Genomic DNA, 24,906 nt, shown 5'->3' on the forward strand with positions numbered 1-24,906 from the left:
AATGACACATTATGCTGTCAGCGATGAGAAATCTGTGCTTTATAGGCTCAGGATAGCAACCTTCAGGCACACAAACAGGTTATATTATATTATATTATTATAGTATATCAATTTGCATTTTCTTAAAAATATTATACTTTTTTTTTTTTTACAAGATATTGAGTATATTTCCCTATGCTATATAGTAGGTTCTTATTGTTTTTATCTAGTTTAGATGTAGTACTGTGTACCCGTTAATCCCCCCTTTTCTCTTTGGTAACCATAAGTTTGTTTTTTATATCTGTGAGTCAGTTTCTGTTTTATAAATAAGTTCATTTGTACCATACTTTTTAATTGTTTTCTAACCAATAGAAAGTATACAATATTGTTATATAACCAGCAAACTAAAAGTCTGGGACTAGAAGAATGGAACTGGTGCTGAGTTTTAGGATTTAGGGTCTTCGAAAATGAAGAGTAAAAGGAAAATGATCAATAAAATTACAGATTGGACAATACAGTATTTCCTTTTCTGCATAGTTGTAAAGATTCTATAATTTCACAATCTGGTCAATGATCCTTTTTAGATACAACAGCCATTTTAACACAGACCTCTCGGGAATTTGGAATTATTTACTGTAGCTTTGAAAAAAACAGTATTTATCCTAACTTTTGCTTCTCCATAACATTCACTATACAAAAACAATCTTCAAAAAAACCTGAAGTATCTGCTTTTTATCTTTGATACAGCATAGCCTTTTATTCATATGCAAGATCACCTTGGAAAAGTTAACAGGTTATATTTAATGAATCTTTGTTAGGAATGACAGAGTTCAAATGTGTCAATTCTTTCATTTTTATCAGAAGAAAAGCACAGTTTATTCAAGCTTATGCATCTCACATTTACAGAGCCTTCTGTTCGTACAGCATCATCTACTTTATTACAGGCTTTGCAAACCTTTTTTCATAAAGTGAATCTGCCTGTTTTACAACTGTCAGATTGGAAGCCAACAACTGAGAATTTTGAACTAGCATTTCTTATTATAGAATATACATTTTCATTCTCCTTAAAGAATACATACTTATTGTTTTTTAATTAAACAACAGAAAGTATATAATATTCTTGTAAAAGAACTTTTATTAAGCAAAAAAATGACTGAGTCATGTGTAAAATAAGATTGTGGTCAAAACAAATTTTGCCATAAGAAAGAGAAGTTCAAATAAATGGTCTACAAAAAGAGCCTTCCTAAGAAAGACTTTAGTTATAACCTGGAAGTAGTTTATGCTGGAAAGAACGGCAAGGCGACAGAATTACAAGATTTATAAAAAAGAAAGAAAACCTTAACTATAGGTCTTTCGACTAAAAACAGGACCCAAGTTAATTATTTAAGTTACCCCAACCTGATTTCTCATCTTTAAAAATCTATATCTACCCAACAAGGATAGAATAAATAAGAGAATAGATATAAAAGTGCTTGTAGCTTATAAAGCACCCTAAACAGTCAAGTTACTTTAATTCTTTTTGTGGTATTACAAAACTAGATATCTTACAACCAGAAACACAATATTAGTTTCCATTTATGAAGTCAAAATATTATGTCTCATGAAGTGTGTGTATAATGTATATCGCTTTCAGAGAGGAAGAGAGTCTTAATATGTAACATGGTAGAAGGGATACTGCTTATTGAGTCTAATCTACCAGAATCTTGCCAGTTGGGATCCAACTGGCTCAGATATAGATCCACAAGAATACATGAAGTTAATGCATGACCATAAAAAGACACCAAGAACTCAACTGAGAATGACTGAACTTATGTTCTGAAATTTAGAGCTGTAGACATCTTAGTATACAATTGACAGAAGTATGGGTGAACACAACAAGCTATAAGTGATGCAAAGTGGTGTTCCATCATTAACTCCCTCCCCTTCCCCTACTCACTGAAGAGTTCATGGGGCTGGGGGAATATTTTTAATGTTCTACGCTCCCTCTTGCTTCCATCTTTCTGACTTAATGATCTCTCTGTGTCCTCCTTGCTTTTGTCCCATTCTGCTTTGCACTGAGTCAACTGCACCCATATTTCTTTTCCCTTATAACTAAATAGAGCAAATTCTAAGTCTCTCTGGAATTGCTCAAAGTTCAGACTTCAAAGAGGAAAGACCTAATTAACTCTCTTGCTAAGGAGTTTCTTCCTCCAACAGATTCAGAAAAATGCCACTGCCATTTACTTTGATTTAGAGGATGACTCCTCTTCCCATTTGCCTTGCACTGAAACGTTATTTCTGAATACTTTGTTTGGAGTCATGTAGGTGGTTATACCGTGACAGGCAAAGTTTTTGTTTTTATAATTCTTGCCTTTTGAGTTAGGAAAAAAGTTTCTATATTTGTCTTGTCTGTAAGGGGTCTCCCTTTGGGTAGAAAATGGATGCCAAAACACTCCTAATTGCAGCAGTCTGAAACTACATTGTTTACTTCTGCATGCCTTCTATCATCTAGGCTACATATGTCTGATTCTTGAGAGACCTGAATTCTAACGTTTGCCAAAAGATGAGTCATCAAGCCATAGCTAATAAAACGTATACTACTGCTAATACTATGAATTAACCCAGCTAGACTTTTAGAAGCTCAGATTTCATAAATAGGAAACAAGAAGAAGAAGAAATACTCCTCTAATATTTGGATGCTCTCATACTATTTGAGAAATAAATATTTTAAAAAATCAAAAGAAAACGTTAAGAAAAACTTTGCCAGAGAACGCCTTTTTTCACTTTCATTTCATGAGCTATAACTACTGTCAGTGCTACAGCCATCTCTCCAGTAAAGCACCTTGTGTTTAGAATCAGCCAAATGAAAGGCCTCCAGCGATTTTACAAAAATTAATTATTAATGACTGTTTGATTTAACTTTAGCTCAGGCCAAGAAAAGAGGCTTGTACTCTGCAGCTTCTGTTTCTACCTGAGGTTTTATTTTCTTTTGTTTCCAACTTGAATTCCTATTTGCAACTCCTATTTCCTGTTTCCAACTTGTTTCCTATTGAATCGTATCTGTTTATCTCCTATGTGGATTCTGTACCCAGTATATTGACAATTAGGCCATTTGTCATTCTTGCTTGAAACTCAGAAAGTTACATACTTTTTAAAGGCTTTAAGAACCCTTCAAGATTAAAGCCCAGCAGAAAACTCCTCTCTCCAGATTTGCATTTTACAATCCATTATTTATTATTGTTGTTTGCCCTCAGAACACTGTTCTTTATGTACTGCTGTGAGTTATATATACATAGTCCAAACTCATTATCTTTTCCCCTCTGTCTATCCAAACCTAAAACCCAAGAGAAGACTCTCATTTTCCATACTTGAGATAATGCCTCAAGTGGCAATGCCTCAGCCAAACAGCAGACCTGTTTTAAGTGCCCTGTTTTCAACTTTGAGCTTGAAATGTCTAGGTGCATGTCATCTGTGGCAATTCATACGTAAACCACTCCTGTTTCTGATTTCTCCAGGATCCTAGTGTCTGAATGAGTTGTTCTAGAGAGAAAATAATAAATGAAACATCAGACTAACTGCTTTCTAGCTCTCTTGGCTCATAACAATCTTTATTGTTCCAGATGCTCCCAATATATATCAACAGAATCAGATTCAAGACACAGAGCTCTCCTTCATAATTTTAACTACAAAGAACACTTTCTCCCTTTCACTATTTCTAATAAAGTGACACGTTTTCCTTCAAAGGTTCTTCTATTTAGTATTGGGAGAACCACAGACAAGTAATTGTCTTTTCCAAACCATGAAATGTATATTGCCCAATAGCCTGAAAAATAAAAGTCACGAGATAAAGGGGGCACACAAGAAAATCGATTCTAGTAACATAGAGTGTGTGTCATTTTAATCATTATGCTTTACTCAGCTACTGACCCAAATCACTGGAAGTCTATCTTACTTACTGAGTTAAGCAATCTTTCAAATAGTATTTTGAATAAGGAATTGCTGTTACATTTTTTTTAGTTGAAATAAGCTGTGGTTCAGCTTAAAGAAAACAATCCTGGTAGAGCTGATACAGCTGCCAAGAGTAGGATGTTACATGTAAAATTTACTTTTAGGAAAAGATTTAAGATCCTTTCAAGACAGATTTATCAGCCCAGACTCAGATAGTGAGTATAGGAAATCAATATTATGAATAAAGTTATTACCCATAAAAGTAAAATATTTTGGTACTTCTGTAAAATTACACAGCTATCTGAATAGCATGCTCTGCCTGGAATAGAACCTAATATAATAAGGCTTTTTACACATTATCTTGAATACTGATGTCTGTCATCACTCCGTTGTAATATATGTATGTAATATATATATATAAAATAAAAAGATAATTATATAAAATCCAGATAAAAATAATTATAATTTCTCATGCACATGTTTGGTGGTCTGCTGACTGCTGGCTGGGGCAGCCTGGTAATGGATACAGGAAGAACTGCCCCACTGACCCCAACCCAAATTGTTAACCTGTAAATTCTTAAACTAAATAGATACATATTGTTTTAAGGCAGTGAGTTTTTCCAGTAGTTTGTTACACAGAGTTACTGGGGCTACAGATAATGGATGATCTTTTGATGGAGGAAAGAACTGCATAAAGGGAGGCATAAGGGTACCAAAGAAAATCCTCCAATTTTCCACTGCTGCCCGTCAACATTCTAGAGTCCTAGTCTCCCTTTCCAAGGTATTGCTTTAGTCTGCAACCTTGGTTGCTAAAACTTCATCTAGAGTTAGAAGAGAAAAAGGATTTAAATCCTAGTTCTGGAGCTAATTGCTTCATTGAACCTCTTTAGGTTTCAATGTCCTCAGTAGTAGTACCTATGGTATGGAATTACTGTGGGAAGTGTACTGGGAAAATATAAATGATTCACATGTTGCCTGAACCATAGCACATGCTCAGTAAATGATAGGCACTAAGGAAACACTGGCCAATAAATGACCATGTGTTTTTCTCATTCTTCAGGAAGCCAAATGGGTAAACATAGAGAAACAGGCAAGGGCAAACCCAAATGCACAAGGACTGGTCAAGGCCCTGCTTTGCCAAAGCTGCTAACATCTCGCTAGACAAAGCAAATCACATGCCTGACACAGAGTGTAAGTGAAGGGACATTAACCACGCTATACAGCAAATGGCTTGAAAACACGAGGTTGGACAATTGGGCCCACTAGTCAAATCAATATACCAGAATCTATAACTTTTAATCTTATTTCTGAAGACTCCTTTCACCCTTGGCTTTCTCAGGCTATGATTCCACAAGAACAGTGATTTACAATAAATATAGATGTAGCTATATAAAATGATCTTCCAATACTGCTGGGCTCCATCATCAGAGAAGCACTGATTGCTTTGCTACTCAAAGGTGGTAACTGGACCAGAGGTTTTGACATTTGCAGTACCTTGACAGAAATTCAGGATCTTGGGCCATACCCAAGGCATATTGAATCATAACAAACATTTTAACAGGATATCCAGGTGACTTGGGAAAAACCACTGGCTATTAGATTTAGAATTCTGTTCTTAAATTTGTTCTCAATTGTGTTTGCTAAAGAAACAAACTGATATAATCAGAGGATTTTTAACTATAAGAATGGGAAACAAAAAATGGGTTTGACTCTCCAGTAATAACCTAACTTTTAAATAGATAAAAGACACTTCAGCAAAGAATATACACAAATAACCTATAAGCACATGAAAAGATGATTCGCTCCATTAGTCATTAGGGAAATGCAAATTAAATCCATACTGAAACCCACGAGAATGGCTGAAATTAAAGAGACTGAAAAGATTTGCATGGATGTGGTGCATCTGGGACCCTTATAAAACTATTTTGGAAAGCAGTTTAACAATTTCTTACAAAGGTAAAGTTGTACCTACAACCACAGACCAGCAATTCCACTTTGAGTACATATCCAAGGGAAATGAAAGTGTATATCCACCAAATAACATGTACAAGAATGTTCATAGTCATTTTATTCATAATAGCTAAAACTGGAAATAATCCAAATGTCCATAAACGGGGGTATGGATAAACAAAATGTGGTTTATTCATGCAATGAAATACCCCTCAGCAGTAAAAAGGGATGACACACAGAACATACATTATCTCACTGACATTATTTTAGAGAACAAGGTCAAATACAAGAAAACACTTATTGTATGATCCCATTTATCTGAAACTAAGGGACAGGGAAAATGAATCTATTTCTATAGAAATCCAAATGGTGGTTTTCTGTGGGTTGGTGGGAGATGTGGCTTGGATTAATCATAAAAGAACAAAAGAGATCCTTTACAGTGATGGTGAGCTATTGTATCTTGCTTTGGGCATTTTTACACAAATATATCTATTTGGCAAAAACATATGGAACTTTGTGCATTTTATTATTTATAGATTAAACTTCAATAAAGAGGTATTTATCACCTCACAGTTTTCAAATCACATATCCCCACATATGATCCTGTTTCAACACCCCTGTGGGTCCAGCAGGGCAGGTGTTATTATGAACTTTACAGATGAGAACATTAAAGCTCAGAGAGAGGTAACTTGCTAAAGTCTCCCGCACGCCCGTAGGTCTTTGACCACTATTTCACCTTCTTTACACTGTGTTTTCATTTCCCCAGCAGCAAGTGGGACCAAAACCCTAAGTATTCAAATAGAAAAGAGTTAACGGATTTAAAAGTGCTGAGAACTTTCCTGCTGGGATAGCACTATTTGAATACTAAGCATAGTCTTTGCATGTCAAATATACACTTTTGTCTCTTGCCCGCTGTTCCAGAGAATGCGGAAGCTTTCCAAACAGAGAACCGGAAAAGACCCTAGGAAAAGGAGACAATTGCTGCTAGGGGAGCACGCTTCTTTGTTTGGCCTGGAGCTATTCTTTCCTATGGTTTTTCCGAACCTTAGGGGAAAGATAAACATTTTGGACCAGTACTGAGAGACTACGTGGAAACTACAAAGTCCTGCGTCAAAGCCAACCTGAAGAGAGAAAGATTAAGAGAAGCCATAGTGGGAGCCGTGGGTCCAGCTAGCCATTGTGATTTGGCGATTTCTATACCCGAGGTGTCAGCAAGAAAATAAAAAAGACAGAATTGGGATTGCGGCCTGGTTGCCAGAGGTCAGGGTAGGGCTTCAGATAGGACAGTTTCTCTAGGCTCATCGGCTGCTTCAGAACACCAATAACTATTTCTAGTCCCCTGGCTGAACCTCTAGACCCACATCCTTGAAGCTAAGGGAATGATTTATTTGCTGGTACTAATATATATCTGAACCACTAAATCAATATGAAATTGATTCTATGCATAGAACACACTGAACTGTCCCTTGCAGGAGAAATTGGTGACCTAACAAAAGGGCACCCCTGTGATACTTATCACAATTAGGCTTACGTGCACCTATGCAGTAAGACTGTATGTTGTTTACCATATTGTTGTTCTGATTCTTCTCAATAAAATCCAAGCTGGAGCTGGCTAGAAAAAAGACATGCGTATAGACGGAGGGGGACGGTGTGAAGAGAATTGGTTCCTGTGATAACTGAAGGGTGGAAATAAATTAGTCCCGTGGTTTTTTTTTAGCCTGGATGCACATTAGTGTCTTATCTGGAGCGTTTAATAAAGCACTTCTGTGTCCAGGTCTCATAGCCCAGAGATTCTAGTTTAATTGGTCTGAGGGGATAGAAAAGGAAGAGAGGTATGAATTGTCTTGAAAGCTCCACAGGCGTGTCTAATGTGCTGACCAGAGCTGAAGTAGGCAGAGGAGAGAGGAATAGTTATTCAGAATGAAGCCCAGGTGTGTAGACCGGCCCTCCAAAATGCGTTGGTTCCAACAACTCCTACAGAAAGAAGAAAAGCATTCAAAGAGGTGGCCCTACTTTCAAGTCAGATGGAAAGTCAAAGGTAGACACACCAGAGACCCTAAAGCCAAGAAACTCTCACAAAGGAAAAAGAAACACAGCCCCACAAGGGCCCTCATTGCTTCCATCTTTGCTCCCAGCACATCTCATCCTGCTGCCACTTCTTATGCGAAATAAACATGGACTCAGGCTGTCGACAGGGGTTCTCTGAATTAGGTATTGCCCCACATCCCACTTCATCTTACAAAGTGCTCAACAGCAACTTTCCCACTTTGAGTCACTTTGATCCAAGTTACACAGATAAGTCCCGAGGACTACATTAAAATACATTCACTTTACTGTTTCCTCTATACTGGAAAGTTGCATACCCACATCCTCCCAGCAATTAAAGATATATAAATTACAACTATCAGATATTCTTAGGATCAGATTTAGAGAAGATTAAAAAATAATACTCAACATAGGCAACAATAAGGGAAAGATGCTTTCTCATATTCTGCTGTTAGAACTCTAAATTTGTAAATTTGCCCTGGAGGACAATTCTTGTTTTTATATCAAGAGAAAACTTAAAAGTTCAGAACATATTTGATCCAACATTCCTCCTCTGGAAATTTATCGTAAGGATACATACAAATACTTACCTAATCATGATGATCATAACATTAAAACAATCTACATATTAATAAGAGTTTGAATAATTAAATCACTAAGTCCTTTCCATAAAAAATGATATAAAAGAATATTTTACAAGATTAATATATGATCAGACAAAAAGTGAGTCATAAAGCAGAACATACACTAAAATCCCACTTTTGGTAAATATATATGCATAGAAAAAAGAGTGGACGCATATATGTGGAATCTGAGAAAATTGGTATAGACAATCTTATTTACAAAGCAGAAACAGAGACACAGACTTAGAGAACAAACATATGGTTACTGAGAGGGAAGGGTGGCAGATGGGATGAATTGGGAGATTGGGATTGACATATATACACTATTGATACTATGTATAAAATAGATAACTAATGAGAACCTACTGTATAGCACAGGGAACTCTACTCAATGCTCTGTGGTGACCTAAATGAGAAGGAAATCCAAAAAAGAGGGGATATATGTATACATATATCTGATTCACTTTGCTGTACGGTATAACCTAACACAATATTGTAAAGCAACTACACTCCAATAAAATTTAGAAGAAAATGAAATTAAATTAAAAAAGAGTGGAACTTGACAACAAACTCTTGGCAGTGATTATCTGGGTGAAGGAGCACTTTCTCCTATTGGACTATAACTTCCTGTTATATTTTAACTTTAATTTGTATTCCTTATATAATTCAGGCAAATGCATAAGAGCAAAGAAAAAAGACTAAAAATCTATATGACAAAATATTAATAGTTGAGATGCAATCTTTGCCTACGTGTATTTTCAACATTTATAACAATGAATATCTATTACTATTATAACAAAAAATACCCCAAGTAATTTTAGTGTTTTTTTTTTTTTTTTTTTTGTGGTACGCGGGCCTCTCACCACTGCGGCCTCTCCCATTGCGGAACACAGGCTCCGGACGCGCAGGCTCAGCGGCCATGGCTCACGGGCCCAGCAGCTCCGCGGCATGTGGGATCTCCCCAGATCGGGGCACGAACCCGTGTTCCCTGCATCGGCAGGCGGACTCTCAACCACTGCGCCACCAGGGAAGCCCCCAAAATTATTTTTAAAAACAACTGCAAATAAAAACTTTAAGCATTAACACAAGCCGGCTTCAGCTTGAGAGGAAGAATCTGACCTTCCACTGCTGACAGTCTGTATGGGTTTTGAGAAGTGTCCTTGCCATTATGTGTAGCTTTGAGACCTCATATCAGAAACCACTTGGACCTTTGTTCTACTTAGATATCTCCATTTTCTTTTGTGATGTTTCATTCTGCATTTAGAAGCAAAGGGAATTTTAACAACTTTGTGTCCTATGTTTTTTCACTCATATTTTTAATTGATCATTTTCCCACATTCAGTTGCCCTAGTTCTTGACAACCCATACCCTATAAGCACCAAGCAATACTCTGATTACGTTGTGTCTGCAAATTTTCAGGTACCATTTAATACAGGAAATCCATCAGAGTATTCCCCTTGAAATTTCACATTCAGAAAAGGAGGAAGCTCTTTCAGGACTTCCAAACCTATCATCTTGAGGTACCAAAAGTATGCCAACTGAGAAAAGTTAACTGTCCACCAACTGTAGTCCGAGAATGCTGCTTATATACAAAGTTAACACCCCCTCCCCCACCTCCTTCTGTGGAAGAGCAATGTGTAATTTCCTGCAGAGGTTACCTGAGATATCTGCCTCTGGACTGGAAGAACCTCTGCAGCCTCAGACTGACATGCTCTTACAGGAAGTGGTAAAGTTCACTGGAGATATTTCACAGTCAGACCCAGGCATTGTCCAGATAGATAAAAAGATATCTCAGGAAGAACTCCTGGGTTCACCCCAATACACACTTCTGGCCAGAGAGGCAGTGACATCACTCTCTACAACTCCCTGAGAGCAGACACTAAAACTTGTGCCCCATCATATCCTCAGCATTAGATGTACAGAAGTGTTTAATAATACTTACAGAGTAAGTGAATAAAAACATAAATGGATGAATGAATGAATGAATGAATGATGTTCCATGAAATTCTTCAGAGAGGGGAAATCTTTATACGAAAGAATTTTCATAGGATAAGATGTGGAATAAAAGCAAAAATTAAGACCCCATAACAGACAAATGACTGAAAACAGATTCTTTCTTAAGAATAAGTTTTAACAGATAAAAGGATGGAGATAGCACAAGGCCCCAAGCAGAAAAGGAAGAGGAGACTGTTAGAGGATGAATCTCCAGGAACACTGGAGGAAAACCTGGCCTACTTCAAATGTTTACTGAAGACCATGGGGACCTTTCCACTGGTCCTTGCCATGGACCCACCAACCTCAGGGGTGTCTCAAGGATCTGCCCTCTTTGTTACCAAAGTTCTATCTTCCAAAATAGTTGACATAGAAGAGAAGATAGCCTCATTTCTGCAGAGAAGAAGCTGTTTCCTTCTCTTTTATCAGAAACTGAAATTATAAAATTCAAGGAGAGTTCCAGCTTCCCAAAGGAGTGAAAACAGAGCCATTGGGTGGGGCAAAAGCAGATTTAATCATTGTATCTGCTGCCTAACTCATTTATGCTCCTCTCCTTCTTTACTCCTTGGTGATTAAAGATTAACGATTCCACGGTGAATGTTCTGATAATATACTGCTATGTAATAAACTACTCTAAAACCTAGTGACTTAAAACCACCCCTATTTTATGGTATCTTATATTTATGTGGGTCAGAAATTCAGGCTCCACATAACGTCTGCTCTTTAAAAGACACTGCTAATATATCTGGTGAAGAACTTGTAACCAGAATATAGTAAAAACTCTGAAAACCCAATAATAAAAAAGCAAACAATCCAAGAAAAAGCAGGCAAAACATTGAAAGATGCTGCACCAGAGAAGATATATAAATGGCAAATAATCCCATGAAAAGATACGCGATATCATTAGTCATTAGGGTTCTGCAAATCAAAACCATGAGGAGATACTGCCACATAGTAATTTAAAGAGACTAAAAGAAGATTAGTAGTTTTCTGCCTGGAGACAGGAGCTGAAGGAAGGAAGAGGCGGTATCACAAAGGGACGCAAGCTAATTTGGGAAGTGACAGATACGTTCACTACCTTGACTGTGGTGATGGTTTCCCAGGGGTATACACAAATCAAAGCACATGAAGTTATTCAATTTAAATTTGTGCAGTTTACTGTGTGCCAATTGTACCTCAATACAGTTGTTTAAAAGAGAGAATGGAGAGAAGGAATCTTCCCTCCCACCTCTCATCCCACCATGAAAACCCAGAAATTTAGAACTTGTGGAGACATTAGTGTTAAAGAAATTTGAGGCTGATACTTTATGTTCCAAATGAGGAAATCACACCTCAGACAAAAGAGGTGATTTGCTTAAGGTCACACAGCTGTTGGCTACAGTTTCAAGCTCCTGTCTCTCTACTTCCTACTGATCTCTGCAAAAAGGCACCTCGTTTTACAACTGCAAAGGAAACACGCTCAAAGTGTTTCAGGATCAGTTAATCTGATTGAAAGTGTGATTTAAAAGTAGACTAACATAGGTACTAATTTAATTGAAGGACATCTAAGACTCTGATTTAAAAAAGCCACAATCTTTCTGGCCTAAAGAACTTGAGGATAGAGTTTGGAATAATCACAGGCCCTGGAAAGTGAGTGGGGGAATCCTGGAAAGGTGACAGCTAGAAAAGGAGGATCCCAAATTTTATTTATAAATTCCACCCAAATCTCTGTTTAATTCCTGAGCCAGGCATGCATAAAACAGTCAAACAGAAGATAGAAGAACTAAACTGATATTGGAGTTGCTGCCTAAGATACAAAGTTGGCAGTTTCAGCCCATTCATTTAATTGCCTGCTAAAACAATACAATCAACACTCTTCAGTAGAATACAACAGAATCCAGAGACTCTAACATAATATTCAGGATACAATCCAAAATTACTAGACATATTAAAAATAGCAAAATGTAATCCATTTTCAACAGAAAAGATAATCAACAGAGACTGACTCCAAGATGGCCCAGATGTTAGAATTAGCAGACAGGAATCATTATTACAGCTACGTTCAATGATGTAAAGAATGATGTGGCTTAATGTAAACGCAACTATTGAGGTATTCTTCTCTTAGTCTACTATCAGACACTGAGTAATAGCTTACTGTTTTCTGGAAACTATACTGACTTCTGTGGGATATCTTTTCCATCCCTCACCCAAAGGGATTTCTGATCCCAATACTCCACTCTTCCAGCCACAGGTAGGTCCAGGCAGGGGTTACGTGATCCAAACCATGTGAACCTAAGTCTCTCCATAGGATTTTCATACTGAGATTTGGGATGGAGATTCTGAGATGAAAGACTTGAAAGCTACTGGCAGCCATCTCCCACACAATGGGGAGAAAGTTGATCTCCAGTAGAAGTAAAGTAGATGCAGCTTCCCTAAGAAAGAAGTCACATAAAAAATCTTGGCAACATTTGAATACTGGTTCCAGTTGATCCTGAGTCCAGCTATATCCACTGCTTACATGAGATAACAAATTCCCACATTTTCGTTTAATTTAGTTCAAATTGGAATTCTGATAACCAAAAACTAAGTGTTTTGTAAAATACAGACCTAAAGAACAGAGAAGATGTGTCAATGGAAGAAATCACAATGTCAAATAAGTAGTGCCAGAGAACTTTCAGGATAGAGAGTAGTTTCAGGGAGAGAGATACCAGAAAACACAATGAAGGGCTTGCTTAGCACTTGCACACAACCTCTTCTTTCCACTTCTACTTCACTTGAGATAAAACATTGAGAGAGGTAGACAGGAAGCAGCAGTAGGAACTGAAAAGTCTTTGGGAGGTTGCCAAGGAAACCATTCGTTCATTCATTACTAAAGACTTACCATGGTTGAAGGTGTATATGGGTTGCTAAGAATACAAGAAAGAAAAATAGACAGTTCCTCTCCTCATGGAGCTTCAGTCTTGTGCTGTGCTACTTTTGAGAAAGAATACTATTGCTATAGCATAACTTGAGGCCAAGGAAGATGTCAGCTTAACACACCAAAAATCACAAGCTGCTTCTGGCATGCAGAACCAGGTAAGAAGTTGCTGGTACATTGTCACAAAAAAAGAGAGAATTCCAGAAAGATCAGTGATCAACGAGCCCTATAAGCATGCTGAATCCCATGACAGATCTTCATAAGGAAGAATAGATATGCCTCAATGTAGAGAAACACAAAGGAAGGAAATTAGGAGGATGTTGACATGCTAGGAGGCATGTTTCTCCAGGGATTCAACTCTCTAAGAAGCCATCTCCACTCTCCTCTCTACCAGGCTTGGAGGAGAGGAGTTGTCTATAGATGGGTGCACAGTGTCTTTAGTGTCAGCTGAGCTAAAGGTCACGGACAGTGCATGATTAGAACTTGGAGGTCTGAAAGCAGACTTCTCTAACAGTGTGAAGCGTCCTTCCTTCTCCACAGGAGAGTTGGAAACACTGATCACAGCGAAACAAAGCAGTTCTGTGACCTCATTTAACAAGTAAATGAAATCTCACGGCCATCCCAGGATGTCAGCTGTCATCCCAGCCATCACATTCTGCCTGGCAGGCTGGGAAATGAGGTGCAGAATAACATATTCAGCTTTTGCCAATGAGCGCTGGCTCTTAGGCTCATCAGTCAGCCCTGGTATACTCCAGAGTGTTCCTGGAGGGGCTTTCAGCACCAAAAGTGTTTTCTGAAGGCAAAATTCTGTACAAATGGAGGAGAGAGTACCTTGATTTTATTCAACTGTCAGATGGCTCAAGATCACCCAAGTTGTCTGTGTTGTTAACAAGCCCTGTCTCCTGTCAAGACTGTCTACCCAGGAGTATCCTCAGCAGTCCTCAAAGTCTGCAAACTCTAAAGCAGATCAAAGTGCATACGTGTGAATACACGTATGGGCAGCTGAAAACCAGATCTGAGCTACATCTGCCAAGCTGTCTGAGCAGGTCCTCAGTCAACAGGGGTTGTCTTTGGAGATGGGACATTTTTCTTGGATTGAGAGTCCTCTCAAGGACATTATATCAGGTGCACAATAAATATCTGTTGAATGGATCATGTTTCCAAGAACAGCTGAACATAGTTTTGTCTCAGCAGTTGGCTTAATGAGACTGAAGAGCAGTGAATGGGTGCTGAGCAGTAAAGCTTTGTCCAGGAATCAGGGAAGGCTTCCCTAACACAGTGGCCTGGAGGATGAGGAAAATGAACCCAAATTCAAGAGAGAGAGGATTAACCTTTGAGGCAAAGGGAATGTTATCTGAAGGCCTGGTGCATGTGGCTGGACCAGAGCAAGTGAGGAGTGATGAAATGAGGCTGGAGGGCAAGCCAGCTAGCCAAGACCAAAGACAAGGGCTAGGGAATGCAGCCCGTACTGGCGGCAGGGACTGCAAAGTTCAAGGCAAAGAGTTTGGGCACAGAAAGGGAGAAGAACTGGGGCCAATAATTCAATTCACCAGTGAAGACCACCACTACCACATTCTTTTAAGAATTAAAAAAAAAAAGATAGAAGGAGGTTTTAAATTGTTTTGAAAATAACTACAGATTTAATAAAATGAAAATAGTGATGACCTCACTCTTCCTCTGGAATGCTAAGTACCAGGATAAATGGAACATGATATGGTAGGCTGAATAATAGCCTCCCCCCAAGAGGTCCCCATCCAAATTCCCACAACATGTGAATATGTTGTCTTACTAGGTAAAAGGGACTTTGCAGATGATCAGTTAAGGATTTTGAGAGGAGGTGATCCTAGATTATCCAAGTAGGCCCAGTGTAATCATAAGGGTCTTTATAAGAGAAAGGCAGGAAGATCAAATCAGAAAGAGATGAAATAATGGAAAAGCAGAGGTCAGAGAGGAGAGCAGATGTTATGGTGCTGGCTTGGAAGATGGAGGAAGCAACCCTGAGTCAAAATGTGAGTGCCCTCTATAAGCTGGAAAAGGCAAGCAAACAGACTCTCCCCTAGAGCTTCCAAAAGGAACCAGCCCTGCTAACGCCTTTATGTTAGTCCATGAAATTGATTTCAGACTTCCAACTCCCAAAACTGTAAGATAACATATTGATGTTGTTTTAAGCCACTGTCTGTGGCAATTTGTTAAAGGAGCAATAGGATACTAATATACATGGTCTAAAGAAATTTGAAGGGGAAAAGTTGTGCCTTAAATTTATTTACCTGCTAAGTTATTTTTACTGTATGAAGGAAATAGAAGAATACCATCAGGAAGTCAAGGGCTCAGTAAATATACTTATGTATAGCAATTTATTGATCAAATCTCTGTTTAGATAGTTTCAATGAATAATATCACTTCGTTTCATAATACCCGTTAGACACTACTGAATTTTTGTGATCAATTTTTTGGTTGACTGTAATATGTCTTAAGTAATTTATCAAGAAAAAGCATGTGCATGTTATTTCAGAGTTTTTGTGTATCTAGGAAGATATGTTTATTGCTGTAGTACATAAGCATTAGCTTGGCTTGTTTTAAATATTTAGGGCAAAATCTTTTGTTCATAAACATAGCTTTAAGTGTTTTCATGTTGAACAATAAGGAATAAAAATTAATCGAGCTTTGTGTTAAACCTCAGATCTTTATGAAAGATACAACAACAAGCAAAACATAAAATAATTCACAATAGCGTTAGTTACTGTTACTGTCGGGCAAAATCAAGTGAAATCAATCAAATGGACAGACTTTTGGCATATCCAATTTTTAGAAGAGAATAAAACACAAATAAGACTATTAGGAAAGATATATGAGAGAGAGAGGGAGAGATTAACATTAATAAAGAAATATTTTTTACAATCACTATTAAAACTTTGCATTAAAAAAAATGGACAATATCTAGATAGAACTGTAATGCTCAAAACTTTTCTCAGGACCCCTTTAAACACTTAAAATGTATTGAGGAACCCGAAGTGCCTTTGTTTATGTTTGTCATACCTATTATTATTTACCATATTAGAAATTAAACTATTTATTTAATAATAAATTAATAGTCATATCTATTAGGAATTTTTTGAGTTAGGAATTGTTTTTCATTATTTTTTGTTAAAGAATAGTTGATTTACAAAACTAGGAATATTTAAAACACAAGAATATGGAAGCACGTTTGTCTCAGATATCAGAATAATGACATCATTACACATAATTTACTTTCTGGAAAACTCCATACACCCAGAAGAGAATGAGAATAAAAGAGCAAACAACAGCTTGGTTTTATTATGAAAATAATTTTGACCTCACAGTGCCCTAAAAAATATTTCAGACTGCACTTTGAAAATCAGTGGTCTAGTATAGACTACCAACTTACAACTGTGTAATGAAAATTATCAAAATTAATTCAAAGAAAGTTTAAAAATAAAAAAAGCAGAATAAACCAAATACCTACAAAGGACTTGAAAATGTTATCAAAGATTTAGGTACAAATAAGACTCCAACCTAAGGTGGGGCTAATATAAGTTGCATATAACATTCTAAAATAGAGCCCAAAATAAAAGAAGGAAACTAAAAATCAGTTTTATTAATGAAATTAGTGCAAAAATATTGAGTAAAATATTAGTAAGTTAGAGAGGTGGGTTAACAGTTAATAGTGGTGGTCAAGGATTGGTCTGGCCAAGCTCTGACATCAGTGCTTTTTCATGAAGCAAGGTCACCCCCTAACCCCTTTTGCCTGCAATGCTGCTGAACTTTTTGCTTTATCAATCCTTTTCCAGTTTTGTCATTTAAAGAGCTTTAAATTTTCTATCCTCTGTAAGAGTTATTCCTGTCTTTGCAGTAAAAGCAGGGAACAAAATTCTTGTATTGATAAAATATCTGAACCTATGTAAATGCTTAATGATGTACTAATTTCCTGTCTGAGTAGCTATAAGTTTGCACACTTTTCTTAAAAATTGTGTAAGAACGTAAGAGTATATTAAATTATTTACCCACACAAAGAATCGTTTTTCCCAGAAATTCAATGTTGACTTACTATTCATTTGATTCATATTGCTAATATATAGTACATTACATTAAGAAATTTAAAAATATTTCAATAAGTGTCAGAAAAACATTTGCTAATATTCACCATACTTATCACTGACTTTTTAAGAAAACTAAGAATAAAAGAATCTTTTTCAACATAATAAAGAATATCTAACTTATGCCAATAAACAACATAATACTGGATAGTAAAATACTAGAGTGATTTCCATTTAAATCAAAGAATCACATTAGAAAATCTTTAATCACCATTATCATTTTACATGGTTCCGAGAGATATTAGAAAGATATGGGACAAGAAGCAAAATTATACATTCAACTGCATAAAAAATTTTTAAAACCATGTATTAAGAAGACAAATTGAAAAGTAAACCATGAACTTGGAAAACATATATAACGATCTCTAATCAATCAATAAGAAAATTGCTTATGTGCAATATTAATTATCTATTACTGCATAACAAATAATCCCCAAATTTGGTGGCTTAAAATAGTAACCATTTAGTATTCCTCTCAGCCTCTGTGGGTCAGGAATTTGGGAATTCTAGGTTGGGTCTCACCTGAGGTCATAGTCAAACGCTGCAGTCACCTGGAGGTTGGCTGCGGCTGGAGGATCCCATTCACCCCTGGTTCACATACATGGTGCTGGCTGCTGGTGAGAGTCCTCACTTCCTCTCCTCAGGGACTGCTTGTGCATCTTCATGTCATGATGTCTGGTTACCTCCAGAGCAAGAGACCTAAGAGATCACGTCAGAAGCCACAAAGCTTTTTAATGACTTAATCTTGGAAGTCTTAGTCCATCAATAATCAGCTGGTCACATAGGCCAATCTTAATGTAAAAGGGAGATGTTCAAGGGCCTGAATACCAGGATCACTGGGGGCCCTCTTGGAAAATAACAACTGCACACACCAATAGGAAAATGTGGCCAAAGACATTCGTGGACAGTTCATAGAACAATAAATACAAATGGCCAATTAATGTTTTAAAATTCTAATCTCATTATATTCAAAGAGGTAGAAAGTAGAATAAGAGAGTATTTTTCATACATTACAAATAGATAACTCAAAGTAAAAACAAAACAAAAACAAACAAAAAAAACTTGAAGAAAAAATACAATGAAAAGTTTCTATTCCACTATCCCAAACTGAAGCAACTCATGCTACCAGATCCTATGTGCCTTTCTAGAAAGATTCTTTGCATATACAAGCAAATATGTGTGTTTTCATAATTAACATCTTATTGTTATTTTTAGGCTTATATTATATCCTGGAGTTTATTTGGTATCAGTACATATAAAACTACCTTATATTTCTGCATAAAAATTGTAGTGGATATGAGGTTGCTTCCCAGTGACCTTCCACTTTTCCACCTCCTTTGTGTCACTGCACTAAAGTTTGAGTGAGACTCATAACATCTGTAACTCCAGGGATGTTGTCCCTGTTCAACAGTGATTATTTCAGTGTCAAATGGCCAATGTTGGCCCAATCAAAATGAAGCCTAGATTTTTTATTTTTTTTTAATGATTGGGGAGTTGCTCCCTCTCTCCATGAGATGAAGAAGCCCAGAGCATTTTTTAATCACAAGTGGAGGCAGCTAAGCCATGTATTTTAGCAGATAATGCAGAAGGCAGAGCAGAGAAAGTAGGTCTTTGGGGATAGTAAGAGTCAAGAATATGAGAGTCAGGAGGTTAAGGCCACCCTGAAGTCTACTCTGCCTCTGGACTGTCAAGTTATCAATGGATTTTCTTATAGTGTAAGCCAATTTGGGTTAGAGTTCTGTTATTTTTAGCATTGAGAGCGCTAATTGATCCAGTAGTCTATGGTGTGCCTATACCATATTTATATAACCAACCTCCTATAGATGGATAGTTGGGTGGCTTACAGCCTTTGGCTATTACAAACAAGGGGTCATGAATATTTTTGTACACATGACTTTGAGACCAAGCTTGAACATATCTGGAGAAATCCTAGAAACGAATTAAATTGCTATCAAAAGAGAAATGAAATTTTAGCAGGAGTTTCCAAATTTCCCTCCATATAATTTGTAGCAATTTTTACACATATTCACAAAATATGAAAATATCTGTTTCTCAAACACTCATTGACATAGTGTTATCAAAGTTTTTAATCATCAAAGATTTTGTTTCCAGGAGCAACATTTAAAGTTGATAAAGGTATCATAAAGTAGGTACCCCATATGCTTCTGTTTAATTATGTACAACCTTTCTGGGAAGCAGTCAGCAATATGAATCAAGGAATTAAAATTCGCTTTTTTAAACTGAGATTTAATTGACATATAACATTATGTATGTTTAAAGTGTACAACATGTTGATTTGATACACATGTTGTATTGCAATATAATTACCACTGTAGCATTAGCTAACACCTCCATCACCTCACATAATTATTATTTCTTTTTTCTGGTGAGAACATTTAAGATCTTTTCTCTCCACTTTGGGGACTCAATCATGAGGAAAACTTCAGCGATGTGGATAGCGGTTTATACATAAGAGAACGTTGAATTATTATTTTTAAAGATACTGAAAATAAGAACAAGTTGTAAAATAAGTTATGGCTTATCCATAGGATGAATAGTATCTAGACATTAAATATCATGTTTTTGAAAAACAATAATAGTGAAATATGCTTCTTATATAAAATTAAATAGGCATTCATTTAAAGTAACATGCTAATTTTGAAGTATACACACTCATACACACATATGTATATGTATTCCTCTGTATTTGACATATATGTATGTATAAATATGATTTATATATCTATATATGCATATAGGTGTTAAAGGATTTAGGCATCAAACTATTCTGGTTTTTCTTTTTTTGGCAGATTTAGCAGTAATTGATTCTTAATTTCTTCTTAAAAATCTTTTACATTTCTAAAATTCCATGTAATGAACATGTGTTATTTCATAATCAGAAAAATGTTCCCTTCTTTTACTATTCCTTGACTTAAGCTTGACAAGGAATTTGAATTCATAATTAATTGGAGGAAGGGAAATGAAACATCATGAAACTTTCTGGTTCATGAAACTTTCAACATGAGTGAAAAATGAATATTCTCTAACATTTCTGACATGCTGATATCTCTACTTAAGACCCTCCATTTTTTAAGTTGTTAGGCCATGAAAATATTCATTACCTATTTTAAATACCTCTGCCAAGGCTCATACATATTTTTTTGGAAATAATTAACCTAGCAGTATGAAATTCCAGAGCACAGGACACATATAAGAGGAAGTTAACATCCAAAATACAGACTGATATAAATAAATAGTTCAATATTTTATTCATTCGGTTTTCATCCCTTCATTTCTACTTGCATTATGTACCATAATAATGAGCAAAACAGATCATTATCTTTAGAATGGGAAAACAGACATTCACACAAATAAATGTAAGTTATGACTTTGAAAAATGTCACTAAGGGAGAGAGGCAGCATAAGTAGTAAGTTCCTTAAAACATGGACCCCTTCTGTTGGATCCATGGATCCCCTTCATGGCTCTGATGAGATTGATCCCTTCTGTCATATACTAGCTATGTGACCATGGGAAAGTTACTTAACCTCTCTGTCCTCAGTTTGCTGATATGTAAAATGGAAAATTTTAAAGTATCTATTTCATAGGATTGTTATAAGTATTAATCGAGCTAATATTTTAAATGCTTATATAATGTTTGACACATAGCCACTTCTAGTTGAATGCTTCATAAATAAGGGTACAGAATGGAGTACATGTATAGAGCACATTTAACGGGGAGCAATAAATGACTGAGATGGCCAGAGAAGTCCTTCCTGCATCACTGGTGATTGAATGGCAAGAGCTCCCTACTTGAAGAGCGTGGGGTGAGGGAGTTGTGTAAGATTAAAGCACAATGTGGAGAAAAGTGAGGACAGACAATGCAGGGCGTGTTTGGCCACATTAAATATTTGGGGTTTTATTTTACTAAACTGTTATACAGAAGGTGTGACTTGATCAGGTTTCTGTTTGAAGAGAAAAAATTATTCTGACTATGGAGTAAGGACTGGAAGAGGACAACTGACAGTAAGGGAGAGTCTGTTAGAAAACGATTACAATACTCTAGGCGAGAGTATTCTACAACAAGGGCAGAGGCAGTAGAGAAGAAAGAGGGACACATTGGAAAAGCATTGGGAGGAAAAATAAACCTTCCTAGTCGGAGATCAGGTATTGAGAATAAGAGAGAGGGAAATGTTAAGATTAATTCCTTTGTTTTCTAGAGCTATACTGAGTCAAAGACCACTGGGTGTAAAGATTATAAGTGGCAAATGGAGCATTACTTTGAATCTAAATAAGTTGAGTTTGAGGTAACATTGACTCATCCAAGTAAAAAGATTATGTACTCAGTTAGTTATATGAATCTGAAGCTCAAGGGGATTGCAAAGCTGGAATACAATATCAAATTTTATTACATGATAGATATTAAAACCAAATTGGAAAATTTTGACTATAAGGTGGGACAAGGTAAAGGGATGGAAACAAGGATAGATGGGAATTTGGGGTAAGGGAAGGATTTTCAGAGTTTGTTTTTACGGAGAGCTTCAAAAATTGATAAGAAAAAGCTATTTGAGAAGATGTTAAATATACAAGACAAGGAAAGTATAATCAACAGCACAAGAATTTTGAGTAGGCAAATAAATGAATTAGGCTTAAAGAAAAGAAGACCTCTATTGATGAAAAGGAGGACAGGCTAGATCCTGATGTAGGATCCAGAGCCTGTAGCAAATAGCCACCTCTTGTTCATCCTGCCCAATCAACATAATGTCATTGATATGATGTATGCATGCAATGTTCTGTGGGCTCCAGATCCCCTTATATCCTATTATGAGAGAAGGAGAATGAGTTAACATAGCCCTAGGTAGGGCACACCTATTAATAAATACTTTTGTCCATTCCATGAAAATATGGACTATTTCTGATCCTCTTATTAGAATACAAAAAAAATGCATTTACCAAATTAATGGCCCAGTGTCATTTAGCTGAGGCTTTCTATATCTCCTCGAGCAACAATGAAACATCTGGCACAGTGGCTGCAAACAGGGCTACTATGTGTTTGAACTTGCAGTGATCTACAGTTATTCTCTAGGATCCATCAGTATCTGAAAGAGGCCAGACTGACAAATTAAAAGGAGATAAGGAAATGATAAGGGACCACCGCCCCACTATCTGTGCCATGCTCTACTACACCCTTGCCCCAGAATGTGTGAGCCAGCATGGGTGGAGGAAGTTTCAGAGGTTTCTATTAGGCTGTCCTCATTATGTTATCTCTTATCTAACAGGCAAAATACTCAATGAAAAAATGATCCCAACTACAAGTATGTTCATCCTAGTTATGCATTCGGGAAATGACCACTGAGTAGATCCGTGGAACCAGTAGACCCATTAGAAACTGGATTTTAGTCAGAACTCCATTTATTATCTTACCTTCATAAACCAGTATTCTAGCAGGGGAACCGTGATGATGCTTTGGTTCCCCAAGCATCAAATTCACTTTCTACTTGTGTCTAATAGTCCTTGAAATGTCTGAGCATTTCCCTCTCCCAAGTATGTAGCAATCTGAGTAAATGACTTAGGTCTTTCAGGGGAGGGACTGTGAAATCATTATAATATACAATTGCCAGGAAGTTGCTGTGACCTTCTTCCTAGGAATGAGGCCACCTGTTAGTCAATGGGTTCCAGATCTGAAAATTGGCTCAGGTCCTAGAGCTGAGCAAGGGATTATGACTTTTTATTGGACTGGCTGCACTCAGCTTCCCAACACATATCTACAACATGATTTAGCTAAGAAAAATGAATGCATGTATTCATACCAAAGCTTGTACATAAATGTTCGCAGCAGCTTTATTTGCAATACCCAAAAGCTGAAAACAAAAACCCAAACAAACTCAAAATGTCCATCAACTTGTGAATTGATAAACATAACATTGTGGTATATTCATACTCAGCAATACAGTGGAATTTCAATACATGAAGTCAATTAAAATATGAAACACCATGGGTGGAAAACTGCAAAATGAAAGCAGTCAAAGACAAAAGCAACTTATACGATGCTATTCATATAAATTCTGGCTGGAAAAGGCAAAACTATAGTTCCAGAAAAATCTGTAATCACCTAAGTCTATGGATTAAAGGAGGACAGGTTTCAAAGATGCATGAGGAAATTTTTTATAGTATTAGAAATATTGTATATCTTGATTATGGTATGATAACTGTATGTAACTACCAAAATTCATCAAACTGTACACTTAAATGGATTTCACTGTACGTAATTATGCTACAATAAAGCTGGAGGGAAAAGATGCTATGCTAAGCACTAAGGAAATAAAAGGATATTAAAAACAATATTCCTGTACTCAAACAATGTATAATTTTGTAAACAAGAGAAAAATATATAGAATATGTTGAATAAATACATAATGTGAGGCATACCATGAAAAGAGTTCAAAATGTTATGAAGATTTACAGGTGAAAGAGGTCACTTCCATTTGGGGAGCTCTGACAGAGCTTACTGAAGGAGGTAACATTTGAATTAAATCCTGACAGATGGGTTAGATAGCTAAGGGAAGAAGAAATTTCAGAAGAAATGGATTAGGAAGGCATTTATCTTTATTTATATTTATAAAAACCATGGAGTATATTTGAAAAATGTTTAACTGGGACATAAATTTCATATAGGAAATTTTTCAGAGATAAGGCAATAAAGACCAATTAGAGCTTACAATTCTAGTGTGTAAGCAACAGAAGCTGCTGAGAGTTGTGTGGCCAGAACTTTGTTTCAGATGAAGATTATACCGGTAGCTCAGTGCAGGATGGATTGAACAAGAGGCATGGATACTGTGCTAGGCTACGGTACTGAAATTTTCCCATTTGAGAATGCTGAAATAAGAACAGATAAGAAAAGTATACATATGAGAGTTTGTAGAACAAGAAACTGGGGGCTGACTGGATATCTTGGTGGAAATGAAAGATGAGGAAGATAATCCTCAAAGAATGTTTCCTCATAAAATTACTATTGAGCAGAATTATTATCAGAAGTCTCTGAAACTTAAAGTTGGTTTGGATTAGGTGATTACCTGGTCACTCAGTGAACAGTTATAGAGTACCAACTCTGCACCAGACAGGATATGTAGGATATACAGTGAGGAACCAGACAGATAAAGTCTTTGTCTTGAAAGGGTTTTTATTCTCCTTTGAGAAGACAGACAAAAGCATGTAAATATTTGTGATTTATTTTAAATATAAGGTGATTCATTACAATTAGGAGATTGTGACTTCCTCTCAATGGAATACTACACATCAAATTGTGTTTATGGAATCAGCAAGTTAAAAAATGGGAGCTAGTGAGCATAGAATGCTACTGAAAAGGAAACTCATAGAAAG

General features: G+C 36.5%; 1 long non-coding RNA gene across 1 annotated transcript in view; it reads right to left on the minus strand.

The window, feature by feature from the left end:
• LOC117308818 (uncharacterized) overlaps positions 1-24,906 on the minus strand; it is a 497,295-nt gene that overhangs the window by 92,110 nt on the left and 380,279 nt on the right. Inside the window, exon 9 of the long non-coding RNA XR_012327721.1 lies at positions 18,051-18,227. This is a non-coding gene — a long non-coding RNA (uncharacterized lncRNA). The remainder of the gene's footprint in view (positions 1-18,050; positions 18,228-24,906) is intronic.

This window comes from Tursiops truncatus, chromosome 18 (genome assembly GCF_011762595.2).
Source record: "Tursiops truncatus isolate mTurTru1 chromosome 18, mTurTru1.mat.Y, whole genome shotgun sequence".
Lineage (NCBI taxonomy): Eukaryota > Metazoa > Chordata > Mammalia > Artiodactyla > Delphinidae > Tursiops > Tursiops truncatus.